An 8,458-nucleotide genomic window follows, 5' to 3' on the forward strand; every position below is an offset into this window, starting at 1 on the left:
AAACGGTCTGGGGGTAGTAAAGAGTTGTTCACAGAAGATGTGAAGTTCAAAAGTTAGAGTGCGGAATCTTCAGTTTACAGTGGGGAGAGACATTTTTTTAAATTTGAATTTTCTCAAACAAGTTAACCGTACGACCACAATGTTTGGAGTACAGTCATGGATTATAGCTCAAAACGAAGGTATTTTTGTTAGCTGTAAGCCAGTGTGTGTTTCATTTCAATCGGACCTACGGTTCTCTTGCTACAATGCCAGAAATGGAGCAAGGGAGGGTCACTGCTCCTATCTTTCCCCATTATAACTTTTGTGATTTTTTCTGAAAATTTCAAGTCGTACCTCAACTTCTACCTGCGATTTTAGAAAAACCGTAAAAGATATCAAAAAGCCTCTTTAATATGTTAAACAGGAAAGTCTTGTGAGTTTGTTAAACTTTGAATGAAGTCTCTGAGTTAAAAGGAACCCAGTAGAGTTTTAGGTCAAAAAAGTGATAGGAATTTGCTGAAAATTGATCAATCCCATTCATTTCAATGGGAAAATTTTTGCAGAAAAAGCTTAATAACTCGAAAAATTTTAAAGATATCAATGCCAAAAGTAATAGCCGGAAAGAGCTTAACAAGCTGAACGTTTTGGTATAAAATTGTTGAAATAGCTCAAAATTTGAAGGAGAAGAAGCGGTTCAAAAAGTGTACGGAAGCAGAATAAGAAGAATAAAGAAAAACAGGAAAACAATAGTTTGAATGCTTAACAGCATTCAAACAATAAAGAAAAACAGGAAAACAATAGTTTGAATGCTTAACAGCATTCAAACAATAAAGAAAAACAGGAAAACAATAGTTTGAATGCTTAACAGCATTCAAACAATAAAGAAAAACAGGAAAACAATAGTTTGAATGCTTAACAGCATTCAAACAATAAAGAAAAACAGGAAAACAATAGTTTGAATGCTTAACAGCATTCAAACAATAAAGAGAAACAGGAAAACAATAGTTTGAATGCTTAACAGCATTCAAACAATAATGTGTTTGCTTTACTTATTTATTTTATTGTCTCATCTCTTAAACCCGTCTTTCATTTCTGAGATTTGACGGTATCCGTGGTCAGCTTCCTACTCTCAACTGGGAATGCGAGTTTGATTTTAAAGACTCTGGAAATTATGTGTCTTGACCAGCCACTGGTGTGTGTGTGTGTGTGTGTGTGTGTGTGTGTGTGTGTGTGTGTGTGTGTGTGTGTGTGTGTGTGTGTGTGTGTGTGTGTGTGTGTGTGTGTGTGTGTGTGTGTGTGTGAGGTTTCTCCAGCTGTGATGTCTTATTGATGGTATTTTAAGGTGTATTAAATTAGATTGGACTGAATAGGAAATCACTGAAGGCCCAGGGGTGGAACGCACCGGCCGCCACTGGGTTGGTGATGTTTTTAACCAAGTCAAGGATGTGGGATCCTTTCTGCACATCACCTTTATATATAAATTCACTCGTTGGTCCCCAATTAAATCGTGTCATCTTCAGCAGGTACTCTGCATTTCTCCTGCTGCGTGCGGGCAAATTCTGCAGCTCGTCTCGAATGACAGTTTCAGGTTGATCAGCTGGCACAGCAGCAGCAGCGGCATCAGCTGATTCAGAGTTCTGTTTGGTGGGGAGGGGGCAATCTGTAAATCCTCTTGTAACCCAGCTCTCGCCAAAGTGAGATAACGCTGTAGCAGTGAGTTGTATTTCTTAATTTTTCTCAAACGGCATTAGTCCCGTCTCCTGCATAATTAATTTCATATCCGCGTCAAGATCCACCTCTGCTACGTCTCTGATGTAATTGTAATTGTTGAGGCGTGACCATGAACACTTTTTGAGAAGCCATTATTTGCTATTTTTTCATAACACCACCGATTAGTTCTCCTAGTAGAGATGCAACAGCTGCTAGGAGAATTGGCAGAAATCCGCCTTTTTGACTGATTAAAGCTTTTTTCTTTTTAAAATAGCTAGTTTTGTTATCAGCAACTCTTGCAAGAGCATTTTGTTTTTAGATAATTTCTTATACTGAAGAGGTGAGAGCCGGATGTTCCCTTTCAGGACATTTAAAGCAATCTCGCACAGAGCGTGCACAACATCCGGCGAGCAGTCTTTTAAAAACTCGTGACGTTTCCGGGGACTCATGCGAAACAAAGCCTTGAGAATCCTGGCATTGTGTTTTATCCTGGACGACATTGCTCTATTTTAGGCAAATATACCACCGGCATTTGACCCGGAAGTGCTCTGCTGCACAGCCTTAGGTGCTCTGGTGTTTCCGGTTTCAAATCCACTATTAAATAACCATGAGGGTCCTGTGTTGCGTCGTGGAAACTCTCGAGAAAATATCTTTTATGAGTAGGGTAGATTTGATTTGCTAAAACATTTATTTGCAATTTATCTCGTGGATTTTTAAACAAAATTAAATAATTAGTGTTTAGACTGATTGATCTGTTATTTTTCCCTTGATGAAAGACATTTTGTGTGAGTAAAAAAACACTCATATTCTGATTATGTCTGTACTGAGTGAATAGTTGTACCACTTCCGGATTGTCAGACGTCTGCTGCATCTGATCATCTAAAATAGTCAAATGAGTTTGCTCAGGTGTAAACATTTGATCATCATCAAATGAAGAAGGGAGACCTTGAAAAAATCTAATATTTTTATTACAAAGTGTCAGATCATCATACATTTTCTGATAAGAAGTAAAAAACCAAATGATAGTCTTTGGCATTTCAGTAATACATTCCAGACAATTTTCCAAAGTATTTTTTTTACAAAAAAAGTCTTCCCACAGCCTGATGGTCCTGCTATCAGAGCGCTGAAAGGGACTTTCAGTCTGGGATCAAAATGAGTTTCCATTCTCACCTATCTAATAACCAAAAGGCAAAGTTGATCCGTCAGGAAATAACCTCCGTTTATCAAAAAACACACAAAACTTTTTCACAAATGAAGCATTTGAGAGTGAATCCTTCTTTATCCCTCCTTATGGTGTCCTGATGTGCCTGCAGAAACTCCCCCCTCTCTCCACCGAGGTATCCCTCCACCAGTTGCACAACTCTGTCAAAATTAATCTGATTAGATGAGATAAAACATTGAGTGATACCCTTAGCCTTTAACACCACCTGCTGGCGGTCCCGAGTATTGTAAGTGTAGCTTTTGGGCCTGATTATGCAAACTTGAATGGAATCACCTCCAAGTTCATCGGTCAGATCTTCCAGAAGCGATCCTGTGGATAGAACACACTCACCCGGTTTTACAGCATAAATCACAGAACCTGTGTCTAAATAGAGCACACGGTCTTCCAATTTATTCAATTTTTTGAATAATTTGAGACGCGCGTGCGCTGTTGTAAAGGTCGCGAGAAAAACATTACTCCTGCCAAGAGGTGACACGCATCTCTCACTCAAGCTGTGCTGCACCAGGACCACTTCAGAGGTGATGAAGAGGAAGAATTTAACTTCGTATTTACCTGAAAACAAAAGGTCAAATAATTGATCAGGATTTTTAATGAAAGTTGTCTGTACAAGTTCATTTCGCTGTCCGAATTTGCCCACAATGAATTGAGAGATAATTTTGAAATGGAAGGTTTTGCAGGATTGCACTCAATTTTTGCCATATCTAAACGTATTCCCTGATGAAGTTCATAGTCTTGGACATACGTATTTCCTTTTTGAGTCATCATCAGTCATGCCTTCAGGAAACCTGAGGCTTGTTGCTTGTGTTTCAGAAACGTGTGAATATAACCGGCAAACATATCCATGCTGCTTTTGTCAAAATCCCACAACTTGATCATTTTCACCTCACGGTAGCCTGCGTCCAGAGCGACATTGAATTTGACGCTGACCCAAACACCCGTTAGCGCTCGCTGAGTTGAGTTGTGCTTACAAGAGTCTGCCTGATTATTTTCCTGAATGAAACAGGGGTTTGAATGGAAAGCCTGGTTTGATGATGAATATTTTTGCCACACCCATTAACTCTGTATCTGTCGCTGCGGGGTTTAACAGCCTGGCTAAGCTGAGCGCGAAACACAAGGCCTGATCGCTCTCAGGGGTGAAATGAGATGAATCCGCTTTTTATCCACTAATTCCTGATCAAGAATACTCTCAATTTTTTGTTTCCCAGCACCGGATGGATTATTTACCACCTGCAGTCTGAAATTAAAATCATTCTCAGCTGCCAGCGCATCATTTGATTGAACTAATTTGTCGCATAATTGCTGAAAATTTTGCATCATATTTGTGCCATCATAATTAAAGTTAACGTGGTGAGTTGAATGCTGAGTGTTGATTTCAAACTGAATCCTATCATTTGCGCGAGCAGTCTAACTTCCCCTTTCAGCAAATCTATTTAATTTATCCATAACGTTGAGATAAAACTCTGCAGGGTCTGTGATTCTGTGGTTTATTGAAAAGAGATGCTTTCTCTAACTTCACTCTGATTAAAAGCGTGGTTGGAAGAGGATGCGACATTAACCCTCCCTCCCCCCGTTGGTTAACATTGTATGATTGTTCTATTTGCCTCCGAATTTCATCTAAAGTTTGTGGAGATGGCGCAGCCGTATTTAATATAATTTGTTCTGCCTCATCTGAAGGAGGAGTTCAGTACGATAGAATTTGTTGTAAAATCTCGTTATTTGAATCTAATTCATCCTCTACTTCATTCATTTCTGAAAGTCCGCTTAAATCAAATCAATCCGGCAGCAGCAAATTATTGTATTCATGCGGATGGTTGACATCGTGTGATTGTTCTATTTGCCTCCAAATTTCATCTAAAGTTGTGGAGATGGCGCAGCCATATTTAATAGAATTTCTTCTGCCTCATCTGAAGGTTGTGGTAGTGTGAAGGAGGAGGAGTTTGGCAGGCTAGAATTTGATTTAAAATCTCATTATTTGAAGCTAATTCATCATCATCTACTTCACACAAACCTGAAAGTCCACTCAGATCGAACCAATGCAGTAGCAAATCACAACATTCAGGCGTATGACTCATGACACAAAGAGAAAAAAATAATAAAACCTACAATAACTTGATGAATGAAAAAAAAATCCTTGGTCCTCTTCTTCTCTCTTTTAATCCTCACAGAGACAGAACATTGCCTACAAGGTGATCTGGAGAAGCATGTAGGCCATTTTCATTCTGTTAGTCCTTTGCAGCCGAGTCAGCCATTGCTTCCTCCAATGTATTTCTGGATGGAGAAATAGAGAGATAGGGTATGAATGAATCATCATCTTTTAATAAAAACTTTATTAAACACTTTATTCTGATTACTTACTAGGTCTCTGTAGGGATGGGTACCGAATTCGGTACTTTTTAAGGTACCGACCGAATTTCATAGTACCGACCGATCACCGATTCACGTCATTTCAAACGGTGCCTCGTTTCTGTACCCGTCCCTCATAACGAGAACTTGCCAAGACAGCTGTGCATGCGCAAGAGCATTATGTTGTTGCTTGCTGCGAGACATTTGTAAACAGAGCAGCATGGTAGAAAGAATGCACGCTAAAGCTTGGGTCCACTTCACTAAATGTGATGGGTAACTGAGTGATGATGAAACCAGCAACAACGATCTAAGTGAGACATCCTCATCTTAATCTGCTCCGATAGGTAAACAAAATGTTTAAGATAACGTTAGCTTGATATGTTAGCTTCCGTTTCGCTAATGGTGCGTTCACTTTCTTCTCTGAACTCCAAATTTCCGACTAGAAGAACATGAACGCGCTCTAAAGTTTGGCTTCACTTTACTAAATGCGACGGGTGAAGATGAAACCAGTGACAACGATCTAAGTGTGAGGCATCATTGTTTTAATCTGCTCCAGCAGCTAAATAAACTGTTTTGTCATGGCGTGTGGGCGAGGTGAGCGGAGGTGAGGCGAGGATCCACACGCGGGGAGGAAGACAGGCAGACAGGTAGGACGTTTCTCATATCTTTTAATGTGAAACACGCAGGACATTGAAACAATGGACCGACACAAGACACAGAACAGAAGGGGCTTAAATACATGAGGGCTGGGAGCTAAGGTGATTGGGAAACGAGAGGCAGGTGGGAGTAATTAATGAGACACAAGGCTGAACCAAAACGGGGAGACAGGACAGGGTGTGTCATGTTTAAGATAACGTTAGCTTGATATGTTAGCTTCCATTGCCACCATTGTTGTCAGCTAATGGAGCGTTTGTGCTTTCTCCTCGGAAATTCTAACTTCCCAGTAGGAAAAGTCAAATGAAAAAAGATGGCAAAAGGAATGAAGATACACATTTAGTTCACAGTAAAGATGTTTGCTTCAGTTTAAATTTCAGCTTATAAAACTACAAGGACGATGTTAAAATACAAACAGTTGAATATTATTTATTGTGATATTCATCAAATATTGTTATATATTGAGAAAAATATATATTTAATTATAAAAGAGAATTAAAATAATAAACACTCTAAAGTATCGAAAATTGGTACCGTTAAGTACTGGTATCGATTCCTAGGTACCGGGAATTAGTACCAAATCGATTCAAATGTCAAAGGTACCTATCCCTAGGTCTCTGTGTAGCAGCAGTGGGAGGGTGCGGAGCTGAGTCTTCCTCGCTGCTCACCGGTGGCTGTTCTGGCTGTGACGCCCTCCGACGTATTTCTGGATGGAGAAAAAGAGAGGGATAGAGAGTATGAATGAATTATCATCTTTTAATAAAAACTTTATTAAACACTTTATTCTGATTACTTAATAGGTCTCTATGTAGCAGCGGTAGGAGGGCGCAGAACTGAGTCTTCCTCGCTGCTCACCGGTGGCTGTTCTGGCTGTGATGCCAGCCCCTCGTCACAACCATGTTGAGGTGTGGGTGGGATAAAGTCCTGACTTTCGACGTATTGCTGCGAGGGGCATTCCTGATTGTCTCTGTTCCCTCCCTGTCCTTCTGGAGAAATAAGATATTTCTCAGCTGAAAGGGATATATCTCATTATTAAATCACGTATAAAAATCACTTACTGAGTTCGTTCAAAGCTCTGTCGAGTTGGCTAAATGCATCTTGCGGGGTTGTTGGTGGTGGTGGTGGTGTCTTGCGTTCGTGTTCTAATTGAGGAAGAGGTATCTCACCATCCCATTCACCCTCGGATGATAAAACAATTGAGGCTAAAAAAATAGATTAGATGTCGGTAAATCGATAAAACAATGAAAAGTGAAGTTTGAGTAAGTTTTTCACCTACCTACCTGACATCACGGTGTGTTTCTGAGAATGAGGGCCGAAAAAATTACTTTACATTTTATACGGTCTTTTTAAAACAAAATCGTGAATGGAAACGGTGTGATTGGTCGAGGGTGATGTTTAAAACACTTTATAAAACATCACAATGGAATCTAATACTATTGTCCATGTCTGTCAGTGTGTACGTGATGTTAGCATTCAAGGTTTCTGTTAAGTCATTTAATGTGTGTGTGTGTGTGTGTGTGTGTGTGTGTGTGTGTGTGTGTGTGTGTGTGTGTGTGTGTGTGTGTGTGTGTGTGTGTGTGTGTGTGTGTGTGTGTGTGTCAGTCTATTTCCATTGGCTCTTCTTCAAAGCTCATACGTGACTTTACCATGGCCCTAAATGTGCCTTGATCGTCCAGCAAATAACGGATTATTGGCTGCAACCCTGTAACTTGCTCCTTAAAGCGTTTATGAAAAATCTGTTGCATTGATAAGTTTTTCTCATTATAACGTAATTCAAACGTAGTTCTCAGCAGACTAGCTTGTGATTTTTTTCGGATTAAAACTCATTTCTCTTCTTTTCTTGATATGGGCTAAATGCAGCTGGATAAGTGGGAGATGAAAAGTCAGCCCGCCAGTCAGCCAGGAAGAGACAGAAAGAATCGGGTAGGGTATGAGTCTTTCAGGGTGGCTCACTTGTTTATGAAAGCAAAGATGGTCAGCAGGAAGAGACAATAAGAATGAAGAGACAGAAAGGAGTGGGTGGTGAAGGGAGGCACTGTAAAATCTGTTTGCTGATAGGTTATAAATGATCAACTAGTCTTAAAATGGGAATTTCTTTCTTTCATTGTAAACTGATACCCCAGCATTTTCTGGCAGAGCTTTGTCAGATGATTGTTTGCTGCCTTCATTTACAAGTGGAAGCCATCATTGGTTGATGGGGGGTGGCTGAGCTTTGTCTACTGATGCCTTCATTTACATGCAAAGCCAACCTAAATAGAATGGTTGATGTCTTGAATCTGGTGAACTGAGCTTGTCCATCCAAATACTTCCTGACACTGCTTAGAAAGAGAATGAGCTGTTAAGGTTGGTTTATGCTTGACGCGTCCGCGAGGTCCGCACGGCTTCGCGCGGCGAAATTTCGTCATTTTAACAACCACGCCCCTCCAGTGTTTTAGTGTTGGATGCATGCTGTAGAGCTCCATGCAGCCCCACTCAGTTTGGGAGAATATTGGCTCATCACAGAGACAAGCCACATGAACCATAAATTTTGCGAGTTGTGAAGCGAGTTCC

Source organism: Nothobranchius furzeri, chromosome 5 (genome assembly GCF_043380555.1).
Source record: "Nothobranchius furzeri strain GRZ-AD chromosome 5, NfurGRZ-RIMD1, whole genome shotgun sequence".
Taxonomy (NCBI): Eukaryota; Metazoa; Chordata; class Actinopteri; order Cyprinodontiformes; family Nothobranchiidae; genus Nothobranchius; species Nothobranchius furzeri.